Source organism: Diabrotica virgifera, chromosome 5 (genome assembly GCF_917563875.1).
Source record: "Diabrotica virgifera virgifera chromosome 5, PGI_DIABVI_V3a".
Taxonomy (NCBI): domain Eukaryota; kingdom Metazoa; phylum Arthropoda; class Insecta; order Coleoptera; family Chrysomelidae; genus Diabrotica; species Diabrotica virgifera.
This window is the reverse complement of record NC_065447.1, coordinates 201,901,731-201,914,205: the sequence shown is the minus strand read 5'-3', so window position 1 is coordinate 201,914,205 and position 12,475 is coordinate 201,901,731.

The window sequence follows — 12,475 nt, the reverse complement described above, 5'->3', positions numbered from 1 at the left end:
AAATTTTGTGTTCAAAATCCAGCTACAAATTTCTCTTGCAAAATTGTTGGTCAATCCCGAGTATTTAATTTCCTTGGTGCCATTCGTATGTGCGAGGCATACCTTATCTCGTCTCCTTGAACTTCCACGTAATCTAAAAGAAAATACACTTTTTCATGGAACGTAAAATAATATATGTTAGTGCCCTTAGCTATAAAATGATATATGTAAATAATTCAACACTTAAACTTTTATTTAAATATGTAAAGTATGGTAAACAATATATATTAAAACATTATTTTAAAAGAAATACCAGGAATCTGCTAAATATTTGTCACTGGGGAGAGAATTTTAACATATGGGAAAACAGGACGAAACAAAATCCCGGACATAATCTCTTTAACGAATTGATACCTGCCAGTGCGGACATTGACGTACAAAAAGACTAGTAGAAAAAAGGGTTATTTAAATCTTGTTTTTTTAGAGGTTTTCTCAAAAAGCATGAATAATGGGTGAAAAACGGTATAAAAGTAATATAGTGAAAACCGCAAACCACACGACTTTGAAATATGTATTACACAAAAAGGTTTTTAGTTAATCAGGGCATATTTTCGTGAATTGTGGATTATAGTATGTAGAATATGGTTTGTTACACATTCTCGCTATCTATGATGTAAATTATTGATAAACATTTTATTTGGTGAACATTTTTAGTTTGGTAACAAATCTCCATTTATCTAAAATAATTTAACCCATATAACTTAATATAAGCAGGAGAAAAATGATTTTTTATCGACAACCGTCACTAAAGTCATTCATTATTGTACTCATTTGCGACAGTAACGTGACACTTTATTGTACTGAAAGAAAAATTTTACTTTACCTGCCGCGGTTAATCAAATTAACCGAGATTAAATGTAAGTGGTTGAAGGCAGTAAACGAATGGCGAGTATTTGAGTGAACTTAAAATTTATTTACTTTATTAAAATATTGTAAAAATTTACATTTTTATTATTTAAATGTATGTCAAAAAGTGAAATTCTATAGTATTTTGCAACTGAAGACGAAGTGTCTAATGACAAATTTTTCAAAACATGTTTTTGATGTTAAAAGTAAGCTGTTCGAACCTAAAAATCTTTCAAACAAGCCAAACACGTTTTAAAATTAATATTTTCAAAGTTACTAGAATGTAAAGGATCTATGTACACAGTAAATTTTAAAATGTAAGTGCATAAAGGATCTATGTACACTTTTTTATATAAAAATATATAATAAATATTTTTTTAAGTTTTTTTCATAGTGTTAATAAATATATTATAAGCTTTAGGACTACCTATCCCATAAATTTAGTCTAATAAGATCTTATAGTAAAAAAGTTCTAGTATTTTTTTTGAAGCCGTCCGTGCATGCACCCCGGTGGCACTGCAGCTTTTTAGCTTATTGTGCTTTCTTCCATTTGTTTCATGACATCCAATCCAATATAGCAGTGCCCTTCACTAGCCTGTAAAGGTCCATTGGGTTAGTGCCACACACTGTCGGACTTGGTTTGCAGTCACCATATATTGCTTGTCTCTTACGATCCAGCGTCTCGCAATCGCACAATAAATGTCTGACTGTTTCGGTCTCTGTATTGCATAGTCTGCAGCTGAGATCTCCGGTATATAGTCCTATCGTGTGTAGGTGTCCTTTTATTGGAAAAAGTCCAGTTAAGAAACCTGTAGTGATTTTGAGCTGATTCCTGTTCATTTTGAACAGTTCTTTAGCTCTTTTTGCGCATATCTGAGGTATAAATCTATTCGCATGCTTTTGCATGGGAATTTCTTCCCAGTATTCTTTATGCTGTCTTCGTATCCAGCCTCTTAATCGGTCTCTGATTGTGCTTTTGGGCACTCTTAGTGCCGGTTCTGGACCGAAGTATCTTGTTGCTGATCCTCGTCTAGCAAGTTCGTCAGCTTTTTCATTACAGGCGATTACAGGCATCCAAACGAGTTTTACCTTATTATGTTCCGCCAGGGTGTCAAGTTCTTCGCAGCATTCCCATACAAGCCTTGAGGTTATCCTTGGGTTCTTTAAAGCCCTCAAGGCCGCTTGGCTGTCTGAACAGATATTGATTCTCTTATTAGTATACGTCCTCAATCTGTTTATCTGTGCACAGTGCAGGATCGCATATACCTCAGCCTGAAATACAGAGGTATTTTCTCCTAGTGGGATGGAACCGTTATAGTTCATATCCTCACTATATACTCCTGATCCCGAACCATCTTCTGCCTTGGACCCATCTGTATACCAGGTGTGGCCCTCATACTTCAGATGTCTGCCAGGATCTTCCCATACCTCTCTGGAATGTATTTTAACCTGAAAAGGTATTTCCCTTTTATATTTGGGGATAGAATGGTCTGTTATCATCTTCCATATCGGATCCCCGCATATATCTTTGATGCCGCAGTGTCCTTTGCTCACTGCAATTTTACTTTGATTTTCCAGCAGTCTATGTAACCCCATCCTTGCCTCGCCCTTCACTGTGATGTGTAAGGGGGTAAGGTCTAGTAAGTCTTCCATTGATGCAGTTGGTGTGCCTCTCATTGCCCCTGTTATGCTGAGACAGACAAGCCTTTGTATCTTGCGTAACTTCTCTATAGCATTTCTCTGCTGTACCTTTGGCCACCAGATCAATGCTGCATACGTTATTGTGGGCTTTACCATCATGTTGTATATCCAATACATCATGTCCGGTTTAAGTCCCCATGTTCTGCCATATGTGCGTCTGGTCACCATTAAAGTGACCATCGCTCTTTTGGTTATTCGTGCCAGGTGTTGATTCCAGGTAAGCCTTGAGTCTATTATGACTCCGAGATATTTTACTTTCCTCTTCACCTTTAGGGAAATCCCCATGAGATTCACAGGTCCTATTCCCTCTAATTTTGTCCTTCTGGTGAAGGCTACTATTTTGGATCTTTGAGGGCTTACGGACAATCCTACCTCACTTGTCCATTTTGATACTATGTTCAGGGCCTGTTGCATGTTATCCCTGACAGTTGTATTGAACTTACCCTGTGCCAGAATGACAAAATCATCTGCATAGCCCAGGACATTATATTTTTCCTGTTGAGCGTTCCAATTAGTCCGTCCATAACCAGATTGCACACTAACGGAGATAATACACCTCGTGTTGACATTGTCTCGCCCATCAATGTCGAATATACCACTCGGCTTTTTTCATCCACTCTTTTCAGCCGGATAGCCTTTGTGATAGCATAGAATGAGGTGTTGTTGAAGGCTCTCTCTATGTCGAGAAAGACTCCCAACATCACCTCTTTGTTTTCCAGAACATGCTTCACCCTCCGACCTAGATGGTGCAGTGCTGTTTCTGTTGATAGACCTGTCCTATATACATATTAGTCTTGTTCTATTGGTATTTCAACCAATATTCCATCCCTAATATGTCTATCTACCAGTTTTTCCAATGTCTTTAGTACAAAGGATATCAGACTTATTGGTCTAACGGACTTTGCAGTCATACGTCCACCATTACCAGGCTTAGGTATGAATGCTACCCTAGTCGACCTTCAAGCAAATGGTACATACCCCAGCGCAATACTTGCACGAAGTATTGTACACATTTGCTTGTACATTTCTTCTGTACCTTTTTGCAAAATTACAGGATAAATACCGTCCGTTCCCGGTGATTTATAGGGTTTAAATGAACTTACTACCCATTTTATTTTGTCTGGTGTCACCATTTCTTTGGCAGCTCTCCAGCTTCCCCTATCTCCATATTTCATGGTAACTGGTCCTTCTTGCTCTAGAACTTCTGGTGTCATCATTCTGGTTACTGACCCAGGGAAGTGAACATTGAAGAGTTCCCTCAGCGTCTCAGGTTTGTGTGTAATCGCCTGACTCCATCTGGAGCGTGGCGATATTGCTCTTAGGTTCTTTCGAGAGGACCTTTTTGAGTCTAGCCACTTCTGAAGTATGTTATATCTCGTCGCAGTGCTTTCTCCATGATTCTCTTTTGGATTTCCTTAGAGCCTTGTTATATTTAGTCAGAGCTTTGCTATATTCGCTCCACTCGCCTGATCTCTTTGCAGAATTGAATTCTTTTCTCGCATCTCTCCTTGTTTTAGCAAGTTCATTGTTCCACCAGGGCACTTTCCTGTTGGAGCTCCTCGCTGTTACGGGACGGGTTATATTATCTTTATATGCTTCTATAACTATCTCCTGAAATTGTACAGCAGCCATATCTAGTTCTATTGTGTTCCTTATCCTCTTTATAGCCCCAAGAAAACTATATGTCAGGTCTTCTTGATACGCTTCCCAATCAGTTTTCCTGGGGTTTCGATAAGTCTGTTTCGTGCTCATAGCCCGTTATTTCAAAGTATATGTGTCTGTGGTCTGAGAAACTCGCCTTATTAGACACATGCCAGTTCCTAGCGATGCTGCTTAAAAGTGCAGTCGCCATCGTTATATTGATAACTTCCTTCCTATTTGTAGTCACAAAGGTAGGTTTGTTGCCTACATTTAGTACGTCTAAATTATATTCCATAATAAATTGTAGTAAGTGCTCACCTCTTTCGTTGTATCCAGTGCTCCTCCAGCTGATGAGATGCGAATGGGAGTCACAACCGATGATTATCTGTGATCTTTGCCTCTGCAGTCTCTCATCAGCTCCTCCAATTCCCTTGGTGGTGGTGGGTTAGGATCATCATAGGGCAGGTAGGCTGATCCGAGTATTATCTCCTTCATTCTACCTCCCTCTGTAACTTTTAGTTTTACTGCTGTTAGATCCCTGGAACAGAAATTTGTTAACGGCAGTACTTTAATGTTGCTTTTAGCTATTAGGCAGGTTCTTGTACTTCAGCGGATCTACTGTAAATCCGTTCTCCACTTATCCCTGAGAGACCTTATATTTTACCCTGGTTTACCCAGGGTTCTTGGATGAGAGCAACATCAAACCTATCCATCGCCACAGCAATTACTGCCGAAGCTGCCTTACTGTGTTGAAGGTTGGCTTGGATCACTCTCACCATTGCCATCTCCATCTATCTCCCGCACGATCTTGAATGTTACCCTTCCCATCCTATAAAAGGCCTTGAATTGGTTCTGCTTCAAAGCCCCAATGTAGACCTTGTCGATCGAGTACGCAAGGATTTCTCCTTGCCCCTCGACCTTCTGGATTTTGAGTGTCCAGTCTGTCGTATTGAGCCCTGCATTCGGCTTACCCAAGCGACTTCTGAACCGTTTTTCGCTTATGCCGGTCTTAGGCACGTGCAAAAGAACAATCGGTGTTCTCAAGTCCTTGGATTCGATCAACTTCAAATCCGCCGACTCCCAGAGATCCCGAAGCTCTCGTACCGTCCCCTCCAGTCAAGATTTGGTTGGCTCATTCGCGCAGTGGATCCACAGAATCCCCGCGCTGAATGTAGTTCTTAGGAACTGTAGTTGATTCTGACTTCCACCGGGTGCCTTATCCACTGCCTCTTCCAGTTTTGTTCGAACCAGATCTGCTTGTTCCTAGTTCACTTTTACTTCAGGATGACGTTTGTCTACCATCGCCATCCTCAGTTTGTCTGTCACTTCGCCGTAAGTGCCAGTCTGCGTTTTACCGCCCCTTACCTCCTCAGCGCTAGCAATTGTGCCAGCCTGCGTATTACCGCTCTCCTGGTCGCGTTGTTAGCTGCTTGTTTCGTAATTCCCTTAAGTCTTTTGGGCACGGGGTTTTTTGTTGGGGTCGAGTTGTCAGACCTGGTCCTTTTCGCTCCCGTGGTCTTTTCACTTTTTTCCCTTTGGCCTTTGGTCTTATGTGGGTTTTCTTTAACCCACGTCCCAGCAGCTATTTTTCGGCTTTCTTAAACATTCGTTTTTGAGCCCCAGATAGCTTTTTTGTCACGAGACTTAGTTTCTAGAGGCTTGTCTCTAGCTGGTCAGCTTCCACACCTCTCTCTTCGGCATGGTCTGCTGTTTCCACAGCGCCCTTGTCCGTGTGTTCTATATGGTCTGCTTCTCCCGCAGCTTCCATTCTTGTTTCTTCGGAGAGGTCGCCCATTTCTGAGTCCCTCTCCGCTTGTTTAATGTTTATCTTTTGTTCCACGATTATTCCCACGAGTAGGGTCGACATAAATGTCGAGTACGACAATGCATCAAGGCTATATTCCCCTAGAGTTCGCCATCTCTCTAGGGCATTGCTTCAGACACACCTTACTCCCTGTACCATGCATTCCGTCGGCACGATGGTGTTACACCTTAGGATTGGGAGGATGGATCATTTGGCGTTACCCAGGGTGCACCACGTGGAGGCGACCCATCGCTACACCCCAAGTTCTAGTATAAAAATATAAAAAAAATTTTTTTTAGTATAAAAATGTTAACTTCGTTTTTTTCAATAACTTGCAAATGTCACATAGACCCTTCCCGCACTTATGTCTTCAATTATATGCATACAAAATAAATCAAGGCTTTCCAGATTTAATAATTAGGTATTCAATATTGATAACTATCGATTAAACTGTCATTACTGTCAAACGAAATTTTTATTTCGTATAAAATTAAAAAAATTCTTAAATTGTAAGTAAGTGTTAATGTTTCTTGTGATTGGCGATAAAATTTTGTATGCACCACCTCAGTAAAGACTCTTTATCGAACTCGTCTCTTACCCGCCTCGCTCGCTTCGCTCCCTCTGCTCGTAATATCAGACTCGTTCGATAGTCACTTTACTGACTAGGCAATGGAAATTATTTGTTTTAATAAACAAATTCTTGTTACGATTTTTTTTAATTAAAAAGAGTAAGTATCTAATATAAATTGCCAGAATCCGTAAAATTCTGGGTTTAGGAGTAGCTTGGGTATAAGAGAAACCTTGTTCAGTATCCAAGTACTGATGCAGAGATGCAGATATATAAATCAATATGGTTAATAAAGATAAGACAAAATACATGGTAGTTATCAGAAAATCCAAGACAAACAATTATACAAAACATTTTGATAAATAAATACAATTTATAAGTTATCAAAGAACTTAAATACTTGGGAGCACTGATGAACGGCTGAAAACAGCCACGAAAAATATGTAGCAGCTGGCATCAGGTCAAGAAATAAAGCTGATTACTTTCTAGAGACCCCATTTAAATCAAAATTTCTTTCAAAGACAGGTAGAACAAAGCTAAAACAAAATAATAATGTATGGAATTGAGATTTGGACACTAGTTTACTACCTAACAGATTTACCAAATATGCTCTTCTACCTAAAATGCGTAAAGTCTTTGTTTTGCATCACGACACCTTGGTGTTTCTTTAGTCTTTAACTAAAACGATATCCCCTACTACAAACTCTACCTGTCTCCCCCTCTATAATTTGTGTTAAATCAACTGGATTCGGTTGTTGTCTTTGTAAATCATCAGGTTTAAAAAACTCTAATGAACACGAAGAGAAAGGAAATATATAGACAAAAGATTAAGAAGGACGGCAGAGCCTGTTGTGCCAACAACAGGTAATGTTATGAAATGTAAACCATGGTAATATATGACAGCGGAACGTGCGTCATGAAGCAGCAGGAAGAAAAGAAAGTAGAGATCTGGAAAGCAAACGTGCTCAAAAATTTTCTGAAGAACACAGATAGCAGAAAATATTTGGAGAAGACGCGAGAAGAAGCAGCACTCATCCTACTAAATCAAAAAAAAATTACAGCTAACCCATTAGCAGAATACAGCAGGCTTTGTTTATTAATACTTTAATAGGAAGTGAACAAAGATAATATACCAATAATAGCTGATGAAAAAATATGAGACAAACGTCTTCAATCATACACAATACATATGCAATACGCAATACACATACACAATTCGAACACTCCCACTCACAAAATCGCATAAAGCACTTAAAAATACGGCAGAAACATAGAATAATAACACATAATTTGATGTAACATATGGCATTAAACATACACCCTCAGATTTTTTTTGAGCCAAGGCATGACTGTTGCTCACAACACCTTGGTCAAGTACGTCAACCTCAAATTTGAAAAGACATAATTTTCTCAACGCACTGACTGTTACACACAACACATTGACTGTCAAATTTTTGATAGAAATGTAATTGTCCTTACAATGAACTGTGGCTACTCCCATATAAACATAATATTTAACTTAAAGATACCAAAAGAAAACAGTTTCAGAACCTTTTGTGAAACCACCACTTCAAAATAAATTGATTAGAAAAACTACGTGTGTGATATATATTATGCATACAACACCACGCCCTTAACACATTGACGGCTATATACTCTTTCGTGTACAACCTTTTTTTTTTGGGACACCTTCCCAGACACCGTCTGGAGAGGTGTCCCAGGTGTGTCGAATTCAGCCGGCACGCTTCATCGCGTGCCGGGCCACCTACCGACTAAACTTACCCCTCTCTTCCTCCAGCCGACGGGTCTGGAACCGCACTTGACGTGCATATCTGACCCGCCGACCTTACCCTTAACTCCCCTCTGGCTCTGGCACTTTTCGCGTGCATTCTATGGGTCTGCCCCTCCCCCCACGAGGAAACTAGCAAAACAGAAGCAGTTGGTAATTACGAGTAACGCTAAACATTCTTTCTTTCATCAATTCATTCAATCAATACACACATTCATTCAAAATCGCAGATTTAAAACAAAGTGGCAGTTGACGTAGGTTGGATATAAAAGGTCCTCCCTCGCCAGCTGCCCCAGGACGCACACGGGTACAAACGAGACGACCAAAACGGGAAACACAGGAGGCACTCAGCCTGAGTAGAAGGTAAAAATCCTCCCACTACTGAATGCCTCTTGGGGACATGCGCCACAGTTAAATAAGATTAGAGTGAAACCGTAAAATGTTGTATAAATAAAATTGATAAATAAATAAATAGATAGATAAAACATAATAAATAAAATAAAATAAGGGCAGTTAGCGTAGATTAGACGCTGACTGCCTTGCATGACACAAACACGTTAAAAAATGAATAATGACGACTGGCCATTATGATTGCAGATGTGAGGGGTGTAAAATCAAAGGCGGCAATCTCTACTTTTTCATGTTTTGAGTTAGGGACGCCATTTGTTGCATTTTTTATTATCTGTTAGATAAAACTATTTGTAAAAACCAAAAGCGGTTTTAACTGTATACAAGACGTAGTGAAAAATTCATGTCAGGATCAAAAGCGGCAATATCCATAGCTGAGTGCGTACCAAACACGGCAATCTCCGCTGTGGGCCAATAAGAACCACGTTGCGCTCGCACGTGATCAACTGTGAATGTCGTGAACTCTGTCGAAACCTGTGAATATATACCCGAACTTCCGGATATTTTGGTTTACGTGATATGCATTTAAATTGCTTTTACATTATTGTTGAATATCAAAATATATTTTCCTTCACTAAGTAACCGGCACACTGATGTTTAATTAGTTTCAAAACTGGTAATATCCTTATAGATCATTTTCATATCAGTCAATCTACTAGAGCTGCAAACAAAAGCGGCAATCTCCAAACAAAAATATTAAAAAAAAAGGAAAATAAATAATTTCTTAAGCTTCTCCTTCTGGACATCCGATCACAAACCAAATTTTATACGATTCTTATCAGTTTTATTGCGTTAATTTAATTTTGCTAGTTTCTACAGTTTTTCGCGGTTTCATAAAATTATGGAAATGGGAGATTGCCAACTTTGATTTTACACCCCTCATGTTTCTCTTTTCCTCTTTATACTTGATTGTCTTGGTGACAAAAGCAATGATCAGGTCAGTCAATTGGTTTGACCAGTCAATTGGTTTGACCAGTCAAAGGTCGAAACTGTAATTTATTTCGGGCTTTGACTAAGACCGTCAGTCAGACCTGAGGATTGCCTGAAATTGGGCTTTGACTATAACACATACAATAAACTTGTTTCCAATCCTATTGTTTTTACTATCAAACAAAATTCAATCCTATATAAGCTACACAAAGGGTATACGTTCAAAGATATAGCCTAAACACCCTATTGAAAAAATTATCTAGGCTAAACGAATGCCATCTCAAGAAACTTCCAGAAGAATCAACTTCCTGTAGATATACCATTTCACAGAGGTATCGAAGGCAATGAACAAGTTCGTGGTGACCGGAAAGCCTCTTTACACTAATTAATAGTTTTTGTTATACTACACAGGGAAGAAATAATTACACAATTTTGTTTGTGAGTTATTCCTTATTTAATTTTAGATTATAATTTGAAATAGATTAGAAACTACCCCATATACATACGCATTTTAGAAATTAAATATAATAAATTAGAATAATTTTTATCTGTTCCCTGTATATTATTCATCTCGAATGTAATAAGAATTACCAAAAAGTCCGAAGATAGGGTTAACGAATTGCTTCTCGACATGTTGTGTCCAGAAAATAGTAAATGGGGTGTAAGGAAAGCTCTCTTGAATGGTCGCTTGCTAACATTGTGACTTGTACCACCTGTAGTAAGGGTCGGAAAACGTTGAGGGTGCGTGCGCACATGCGGGGCGTGTGGAAAGCCGAAGGGTCGATCAGAGATTCAAGTCAGTCTTAGCGCAATGTTGCTCTCGCGTATATAACCGCACGCTTGCGGTTGCCGGATCGCATTGTATCGCTTCTATCGCGTCATTCGAAAACGATAAAGATCGTGGCTAAAAGTCCAACAGGTAAAGACGTATATCCCGCAATCATTAATCAATTACACTCCCTGTGCAAGAAAATTAATAAAGTTTTATTGACTCAATGCAGGAACGTGAGAAATCGTTAAAAACAATAAAGGAAATAACTTCCGTTTAATTAATCAGACTCGAACTCGTTTTTACTTTGTCGGCAGGAAATTTTCCTGCTGTAAAATCTGCTCATTTTCATCCTTTTGGACCTCGATTTGTTGAACGATAATATGTGTGAGACAAATTTGTGTGATTTTGTGGAACGCAACAAGTAACTTTAACTGTAAATGTAGTTACTGCTTTTACTGCAGGAAAATGTTCTAAGGGTTACTTTCCGAAATGGATTATGTCAGCACCCTTTGCTGCATCTTGGCGTTCCTGCTCTATTACAATACATTGGATGCTGGATTTGTGTACGATGACCGGTGAGTGACGTATTTTGTATACGTTGCAGGAAACAAAAAAAAACTATATATAAATTTAACAACAAATATATCATTTTTGAAAGTTGTATACATCGACACTGTTTTGCTATGCGTCTTACACATAATTAAGTGCTTGTATGAGTACATACTCATTGAGTATGTACTTAGTTCTGCAATATTAATTAACACAACAGCTGTTTCGGCTGCCTAAAACATATGTTTATATTTTGGTATATACAGTGTCATCGAAAACTTTGTTGTTTGTTATATAAAGGCTAATAAAACAGTTGATACGGCAAATACAGATTTTAATAATGGGTTTTTAACCGGTAAATAGATATGACTAAAAACAAATGTGTAGTTGATAGTTTCATGTTTGATTATTTTTTTGACGTATTTCTTTTAATTGTATACCTATCCAACAAATGCTTTGAACATCATAACTCACTACTTGAGGTTTATTAAGGAATTTCTGTTTGTAATTGGACTCTTTTTCTTATTCTCTAAATGTTTCGCTTGCAGTCTAATGCTCCTCTTCTTAATACTATTAACTATTATTACACAATATTATAACAGAGTCTGTTAAGTTGGAAATTGTTGTTTTTTTTTTGTAGAACTTCATCAATCAGAATTTTCAGATAGGTATAGGTACTCTAGTCTAGCTGACTACTTTGTTTTACGACCTTCTTTTACGTTGTACTTTTATTTGCTGTTCTGTGTCATGTTTTAAGTAGTTTGTAAAGTGGAATGCTTTAAGTTTGGATTCTGTGAAGTTTCCTCGTTTGGTTATTTATGTTGCCTTTAAAGACTTTTTGCTTAAAAGACCTCTTTCATTTCAAATTTCGTGTAATTATTCATTCTCAGATACTTTGCATTCATGCAATATAGTTAAAGTAAAAACTATTTGCATATAAATATAAAGGCTCTATCTTCTGCCTTAAACTCATCTAGCCATCTTTTGATCTTTAAGACCTGCAGATTCGTACCTAATATTACATATGATCGTACTATTCCTTAACTTTGGTTAATTATATTTACTTGATCACATAAACGTTTTGTTTTTGAATAATTTTGTTTTGCGCCATACCTAGATGAAATTCTTAATCTTACATTATTTTTGCAGTTCAACGTGTATCGTGAGTTATTCTGTTTACCACTGAGATAGACTTATAATTTTGAAAATATTGACAAAGCCGTAGAACAATTATAATATAAGCTTAATATAGTCCGTTCGCTAAACTCAGACACAGCTTGATAGTGATTTTAAATAAGTAATTTTGCCAATTTTGGCAAAATTTGCCAAAAACAAAAAAATTACCTACTAAAATCACTAGCCAGTTGTGTCTGAGTTTAGCGAACCGCCTATACCTAACAAATATACATAAAAAACAATCTTCAGCTT